The sequence below is a fragment of the Aquarana catesbeiana genome, linkage group LG07, assembly GCF_042186555.1.
Source record: "Aquarana catesbeiana isolate 2022-GZ linkage group LG07, ASM4218655v1, whole genome shotgun sequence".
Lineage (NCBI taxonomy): Eukaryota > Metazoa > Chordata > Amphibia > Anura > Ranidae > Aquarana > Aquarana catesbeiana.
In genome coordinates this window covers 98,065,648-98,074,401 of record NC_133330.1, presented here as the reverse complement: position 1 = coordinate 98,074,401, position 8,754 = coordinate 98,065,648, and positions in this window count along the sequence as shown.

Genomic DNA, 8,754 nt, shown 5'->3' with positions numbered 1-8,754 from the left:
CTAATCCCCCCAGTGTATGCCCTCCTGATCCCCCCCAGTTATACCCTCCTGATCACCCCAGTGTATGCCCTCCTGATCCCCCCCAGTGTATGCCCTCCTGATCCCCCCCTGTGTATGCCCTCCCGATCCCCCCCGTGTATGCCCTCCTGATCCCCCCGTGTATGCCCTCCTGATCCCCCCAGTGTATGCCCTCCTGATCCCCCCCTGTGTATGCCCTCCTGATCCCCCCAGTGTATGCCCTCCTGATCCCCCCGTGTGTGCCCTCCCGACCCCCCCCAGCATGTACCGCTCTGACCCCCCCCAGCATGTACCGCTCTGACCCCCCCCCGCCGGTGACACATAGTCCTTTGCTCTACCTATCCCTGTACACTGTCCTACATCTTACTGACCCCTGTACATGGCCCTGTTGCCCCCTGTCTTCCACCCTACTTACCCCTTTTCCTCTGTTATTTCAACTCCTGTCCTCTGCCCTGTTGACCCCCTGTTCTCTGCCCTACTGTTCCCTGTACACTGCCCTACATCCTACTGACATCTGTACACTGTATTATACATTAAATGTTGTTCCGTAAGTAACACCTTATTTTCTGGCAATGCCCCTCCTGAGACTAGCCTCTGGATCCGCCCCTGGTTGAAGGCATGTGGCTTGGCATGGTGCAGGAAGAGGGAAACTGCACACTTATCCTACCTTTCTTGGCCTGCCAGGCCGCATGCTCAAAGCGTCTGGTATGGATTTTTGGGGGTACCTCACTTCATTTTTTTTTAAATGTTTGGCATGAGGCCTGCATGCCATTTTTAATTTTTTTACTGTTGCCTCTTTTGTTTACATTCTGCTGTCAGCGGGGAATCCCCCGCTGACAGTAGGGATGAGTCATGGTTGTTAGGTGCTGGCTCCTTAACAACCAGCATCCCTAAGCTGAACTGTCACATTTAGCAGTGGTATCAATACCACTGCTAAATGTTTCACTTCCCACTGCAGCTTAAGGTCTGCTGCAAAAAAAAGGGAGGGGGGGACACATTACATACAGTAAAAAAAGTATTTTGTGTGATCGTCACACACAGGGCAGCCTATTGAAATAAATGTACTGCCTTAAAGCAACACACTTACAGTGCCTTGAAAAAGTAGTCAACATGCTGTTTGTTCACTAATGCCGCGTACACACGAGCGGACTTTTCGACCGGACTGGTCCGACGGACTATCCGACGGACTTTTGACGGACTTCCAACAGACTTTCCGAATGAATGGACTTGCCTACACACAATCACACCAAAGTCAGACGGATTCGTACGTGATGATGTACAACCGGACTAAAATAAGGAAGTTGATAGCCAGTAGCCAATAGCTGCCCTAGCGTCGTTTTTTGTTCGTCGGACTAGCATACAGACGAGCGGACTTTTCCATAGGAACTGGGTCCGGCGGAGTTCCGACGTAAAGATTTGAAACATGTTCCAAATCTAAAGTTCGTCAGATTTTCAAATGAAAAAGTCCGCTGCAGGTCCGATGAAGCCCACACACGGTCGAATTGTCCGCTGGACTCTGTCCGCTCGTGTGTACGCAGCATAAGGCTCTCTAATAAACCTCAAAGGGCTTCACAGAATAGCTGTATTTATACTGATATTAAATTACACACAGGTGGACTCTATTTACTAATTAGGTGACTTCTGAAGGCAATTGGTTCCACTAGATCAGTGGTTCTCAACCTTACTAGTGCCGTGACCCCTTGATAAAATTTGTTGTGGGGACCCCTATTATTTTCGTAGCGTGGGTTGTCAGCACCCAAGGCAAGACAAGTAATTTGCGCTCCTAACCCATGGACATTTAGCTCTCCCTGAGTCCCTTCCACTCGTACAATCTTAAAATCACTTATGGTACATTTTAGGATGTACCACCCTTTCTCTTTGTTCTCCTTTCTTTCCCTTTTACCTCTCTCTATCCTAATTTCTTGTTTTTTTTCCCCATCCCTCTCCCTAGCCGTCTTTCTTGTTCTTTCTCCTATTCTTTCTCTCCCTTTTTCTTTTCTCCTCCCCCTCTTTTCCTCTCCCTTCCATGTAATCTCTATTTTTATTCCTTCTCTTATTCCTTGGTGGGGTGAGGGGAATGGGATGAGTGGCAGTACTGGTGGGGGGGGGGGGGGGGGGTGGAATGAGTGGCAATGCTGGGGGGGGGGGGGGTTCTGATCAGCCAACTTAGGTTCTCTTTTTTTTTTTTTCAAACAATCTTTTTATTGAATTTTTGCACTGAAAAACTATACATTTACAATAACTCAGACCAGACGGGCAACATACCCGTCCTCGATACGGCCACGCAGGGCCCAAACCATTTGAGAACTAACATAGTTCAACTACCCCCCCTTCCCCCCCCTCCCCATTCCGACCACTGCCACGACCTGGTAAGTTTATTTATAATGAATGTCCAGACATATGTGCCAATTATTTGTGCACTGTCCTCAACTTTCATAGTTTGATCATCCTTCCTTGGCTATAAAATTATGTCAGAAAGCAGTGACCCCTGAGGCATAACAAAGTATCAGTTAACCTGGCAATTTTCCCTTTAACTCAATTAAGACACCTCTATCAATATATATTCAGTAAGATTAGCCCACCGTTTCCGATGAGTCCAACCATGCTTGCCATACTTTAGTAAATTTTTTAGGACAACCTCTGGCTCTATATGTAGCTTTATATAAAGGGATTGCTGAATTTACCAAACCCTTCCAAAAGGATATTGTGGGTGCAGCTGAGCTTTTCCATCGCAACAGTATGGCTTTCCTGCCATAAAATAACCCTATATTCAATAGTGTGCGATGAGCCAATGAAGGTACCACTTCTTCCACTAAACCAATGAGACATACCCTGGGCGATAATGGTACTGGGATACTAAGTACCTCTGACAGACAACCCGTGACCTCAGACCAAAAGTTTTTAATTGTTGGACATCCCCAGAATATATGCTCGGCATCTGCTGGAGAGTGGACACATCTCCAACATTTGCCGTCTATTGATGGATATATGCGTGAAAGCCTAGCTGGGGTAAGATAGATTCGATGCAAAAATTTGAATTGGATTAACTGATCCCTGGCTGATACTAAGTGTTTAAAAGGGTGGTCCCACATATCATCCCAATCTTCTCCCTGAATATCCGGAATCTCCATCTCCCATTTTTCCCTGCATCTGGATACCCCCTGCGGAGTTTTCTTAAAAAGGGCTTTATATATTGTTGATAACGGTTTAGTTAGCTCCTCCTCCGTCAGAATGCCCTCAAGTGTTAAGGGGAGACATTCCACCCTTCTGTCACCAAACTGCGCCCTAAAGGCATGGCGCAGCTGTAGGTATCGGAAGAAGGTGGAATTTGGAAGACTATGTCTTTCTTTGAGTTGATCAAAGGTTAGAAGTTCTCCTTCACATGCAATATCCTCCAGTTTTAATTATGCCCTTATCTGCCCATACTGTAGGATCCAGAATAGAGCAAAAGTGCGCTAAATTTGGGTTAAACCATAACGGTGTTGATGGTGAGACTCCCAGATAACTAGGTGATACCAGGGTAGTAGTAATATCCCATGCCCTTATGGTGGCTTTCATTGAGAATGTTATAGGAAGGATTGATTTAGGACCTCTGTAGAGGGCCAGTCTCAAGCCTTCGTATGAGCCCATGTGCGCCGCCTCCAGCACAGTAGCAGAGTCTCCAGCATCAGCCGTCAGCCAGTGTCTGGCAAACACCATCTGACCGGCCAGATAATATTTGTGCCAGTCTGGGAGTGCCAACCCTCCCTGTCCCCATGGCTCCTGCAAGGTTTTTATATTAATTCTGGGTGACTTTGGATAACAGATGAAATATCCTATTATTCCATCAAGGGTGGAACAGAAGGCCTTAGAGATCCAAGTGGGGGAGTGGCGTAAAAAATATAAAATAACTGATAGGAATTTCATTTTAATCAGACTAACTCTTCCCATTAGCGAGAGGGGTAACTTTTTCCATATTTGCGTTTTTTGCTTTAACCTGGTCACCAACGGAAGGAGATTCAATTTCATATAATCCTGTATATTATCTGTTATTTTAACCCCTAAATACGTGATAGAGGAAACCCATCTCAATGGAAGAGTATCATCCCGCCTGGCCTGTGCCTCAGGCCCAAGCGGAAATATAGACGACTTGATCCAATTCACTCGTAATCCTGAATAGGTGGCAAATTTATCCAAAATTTTAAGAGCCGCTGTAAGAGAAGGCCCCGGATCCTTTAGGAATAGTAGCAAGTCGTCTGCATACAGCGCTACACACTCAGTAATAGATCCCACTTGAACCCCTCCTACCTCACAGGATTGTCTTAGTGCCCTAGCAATAGGTTCCATCATTAATGCAAAAATAAATGGGGAGAGCGGACACCCCTGTCTAGTGCCTCTACCAATATTACAAAATTCTGAGACCGTCAAACCCAACCTAATTGCTGTCCGGGGGGCCTTGTATAACATCTCTATCCAACGACAAAAACCAGGGCCAAACCCCAAAAAACCCAGAACCTTGTGCATGTATGACCAATCCACTGTGTCAAAAGCTTTCTCAGTGTCTATAGAGACCACGACCTTAGCTGGTGTCTCAGAGATGTCTAGTTGGAGATGTGTAAAAAGTCTTCTCAGGTTCGTGTCTGTGGACATGCCAGGCATAAAACCCGTTTGGTCGATATCCACCACAGTAGAGATAATCTTTGCTACCCGTGACGCTAAAACCTTTGCAAGAATCTTCAGATCCATATTTAACAAAGCAATAGGTCTATACGAGGAACATTCTTGGGGGTCCTTTTCTGGCTTCAAGAGGAGCACCATATATGCCTCCATCATTGATTCCGGCAAGGATCCCTGTTCCCAACAATACTTAAAGAGTTTTGTCAATCTAGGAGCCAGCTGAGACAAGTACGTCTTATAGAAGACTGCAGGAAACCCATCTGGACCCGGTGCCTTTTTTGGGGGGGAATGCTAATATGGCTCCCTCCACCTCCAAAACAGAGATTGGTTCCTCCAAAGCTGCAGCATCTTCATCTGACAACTTTGGCATAGACAGATTTTGTAACAATTCATCTAACTCTAGTTGGTTATAAGGAGGTAAGTGCGAGTACAACCGCGTATAGAAACCTACAAACTCTTCTAGGATAGCTGCTGGTTCAGTAATGAGGTTCCTACCCTCCCCTTTTACCACTGGAATATTGACCGGTGTCCTTTGTTCTGCAACCACATTGGCCAAAAAGCTTACCATTTTTATCCCCTTCAGCGAAAATGGTCTCCACCCTCTGTCTTATCTCATTGCTAGCCAGTGTTTTAAAATCTATGTCAATTGAGCATCTAGAGTCCAACAAGGATAAATACCTGTCCTCTGAAGGAGAATCCGCATGCAGTTGTGTAGCTTCCCGTTCCCTGGCCAGGAGGGACTCACCCTCATATGTCTGATCCTTTTTGGCCGACCCGATTGCAGAAATGCATTCCCCCCTCACTACCGTTTTAAAAGCGTCCCATTCTACTGAGGGAGTAACCGAGCCCTCATTTGCCTTCAAGTATACGTCTATCGAATTTTGTACATGAGTACATACTTGTTCTTCCAATAGCCACCATGGAGACAGCCGCCAACCCCCTTTTTTCAGACCCGAAGGAAAGGCAAGTGTAGTCAGAAGAGGGTTATGATCAGAGACCCCTCCTGATAAATATTCCGAAGCAAAGACGTGTTTTAGAAGGAGGTCATTTCCAAAAGCTAGATCAATCCTTGCTGAGGACCTGTGTGTGGAGGAAAGGTGAGAATATGAAATCGTATCTGGATGTTTCCATCTCCAAATTTCTGTCATACCTGCCATGGCTGCCCAGGAGCAGAGATCCACCGATGCCGCCCTGGTGGCATTAGAGGAATCCAACACCCCGTCCAGAATGGCATTATAGTCTCCCATAAGGAGCATAGGAATATGAAGAAATGGAGCCAGTGTCACCATTAAATCATATAGAAGTTTTACCTGAAAGGGTGGAGGCAGATAAATATTTACCAATAGGAAATTGCGATTACACACTTCTAGGGAAACCACCACATATCCACCCCCCGGATCAGAAATCACTTGGTGGACTGTACAGGCTATTGCTTTACTTATCAAAATGGATACACCTCTTGCGTATGTAGAATACGTGGAATGTATCGCCCTTTGGATCCAGTGTTTGTATAGAGATAAAATTTTGCTACAGGAGTGTGTCTCCTGCAGGAGGACGATATGTGGTTTCATCTGTCTAAGGCACTGAAAGACCGCTGCTCTTTTAAACTTATTATTTAAACCTCTGACATTCCATGACATCATTTTGATTTTGCTATCCATTAGAGAATATAACATACCATAATACCTTCAGGATAAACAGCGAGCAAGAAAAAAAAATAGGCAACCATGCCCCATATGAGGACATGTGCATCAGTATAGACTTACATGTATATCTTAACAAGGACCTGTGGCAGTGGTCTAACAAACCCCCCCTGCTACCATACCAGAAACTGTAACCAACCAAAACAAAAATTTAAATCCAAAAAGGAAAAGTATGCAGCTTGATCCCGATAACAAACCAACTTGAGAGAGTTCCACCCCGTGAATCGAAAATTCGGCATATGATGACAAATCGGAGGACTTCACCAGAGTTTCCGGTATCAGTCTTTTCGACGGGAAAGCTTGCACCTGACCATTTTTTTTTTTTTTTTAGTGAACTAGCAGGCAGAGGCGGCTCTCTAATTAGGCGAAATAGGCGGTGGCCTCAGGCCTCGCAGTCATAGGGGCCTCGCACAGCTGGCTAGTTTACCTAGTTAGAGAGCCGCCTCATTCAGCAGCAGAGGTATCCGTCCTGAGTCCCCTCACTCTGCTACAGGGAGAGATAACAGACAGGCTGCGAGTGAGACGTGTGATCGGAGCTCACATACATCTCCGGATCACAGACAGGGAGAGCCGCTCAGCATAGCCTGTTCTGACAGATCTCCCCCCTCCCCCTGCTGCCCGCACAGCCAAACAGAAGAGGAGAGAGAGCTTCTGCTCCTCCTCCCGCCCTCTCCTCCTGTGTCTGCCCCGCCCACTCTCCTCGGCAGTGTTCTCTGTTCTGCCTCAGAGAAGGGGATGTGTGGGCGGGAAGATTCAATCTGAAGCCCAGGAAAAGGAAAAGGACAAGGGGAGTCTGATCCATCCATCCATCCAGTCCCTACTGCCTCCCAGTGAGTACACTGATGTAGGGGATGCTCTTCCTTCCCTTCTTCCTCCACCCCCCTCTCTTTCTTTCTTTCCATTCTTTTTGTCTCTTTCTTTCTCTTTCCTTCATTCTTTCCCCAACCCCCTCTCTTTCTTTCTTTCTTTCCTTCTTTCTTTCATTCCATCTTTTCTCTTTCTTTCTTTCTTTCTTTCTTTCCTTCTTTCTTTCATTCCATCTTTTCTCTTTCTTCCTTCCTTCCATCTTTCTTTCTCCATCCCCCTTTCTTTCTTTTTCTTTCTTTCTTTCTTTCTTTCTTTCTTTCTTTCTTTCTTTCTTTCTTTCTTTCTTTCTTTCTTTCTTTCTTTCTTTCTTTCTCTTTCTTTCCTTCCATCTTTCTTTCTCTTTCTTTCCTTTCCATCTTTCTCTTTATTTCCTTCCATCTTTCTTTCTTTCCATCTTTCCTTCTTTCTTTTTTTCCTTTCTTTCCATTATTTTTGTCATTCTTTCTTTTTCTCTTTCCTTCCTTCTTCTTCCATCCCCATCTCTTTCTTTCTCCTTTCTTTCTCCTTTCTTTCTCCTTTCTTTCTTTCCTTCCATCTCTTCTTTTTTCCTTCTTTCTTCCTTTCTTTCCATTCTTTTAGTCTCTTCTTTCCTTCCTTCTTTCTCCACCCCTTCTCTTTCTTTCTTTCTTTCTTTCTTTCTTTCTTTCTTTCTTTCTTTCTTTCTTTCTTTCTTTCTTTCTTTCCATCTTTCATCTTTCTTTCTCTTTCTTTCTTTCCATCTTTCTTTCCATCTTTCTTTCTTTCCATCTTTCTTTCCATCTTTCTTTCCTTCCATCTTTCTTTCTCTTTCTTTCCTTCCATCTTTCTTTCTCTTTCTTTCCTTCCATCTTTCTTTCCTTCCATCTTTCCATCTTTCTTTCTTTCCATCTTTCCTTCTTTCTTTCTCTTTCTTTCGTTCTTTCTTTCTTTCTTTCTTTCTTTCTTTCTTTCTCTCTCTTTCTTTCTTTCTTTCTTTCCTTTCTTTCTCTTTCTTTCTTTCTTTCTCTTTCTTTCCTTTCCATCTTTCTTTCTCTTTCTTTCTTCCATATCTCTTTCTTTCTTTCCTTTCCATCTTTCTTTCTCTTTCTTTCCTTTCCATCTTTCTTTCCTTCCATCATTCTTTCCTTCCATCATTCTTTCCTTCCATCTTTCTTTCTTTCTTTCCTTCCTTCTTTCCTTCCTTCTTTCCTTCCATCTTTCTTTCTTTCCATCTTTCCTTCTTTCTTTCTTTTTTTCCTTTCTTTCCATTATTTTTGTCATTCTTTCTTTTTCTCTTTCCTTCCTTCTTCTTCCATCCCATCTCTTTCTTTCTCCTTTCTTTCTCCTTTCTTTCTCCTTTCTTTCTTTCCTTCCATCTCTTCTTTTTTCCTTCTTTCTTCCTTTCTTTCCATTCTTTTAGCCTCTTTCTTTCCTTCCTTCTTTCTCCACCCCTTCTCTTTCTTTCTTTCTTTCTTTCTTTCTTTCTTTCTTTCTTTCTTTCTTTCTTTCTTTCTTTCTTTCCATCTTTCATCTTTCTTTCTCTTTCTTTCTT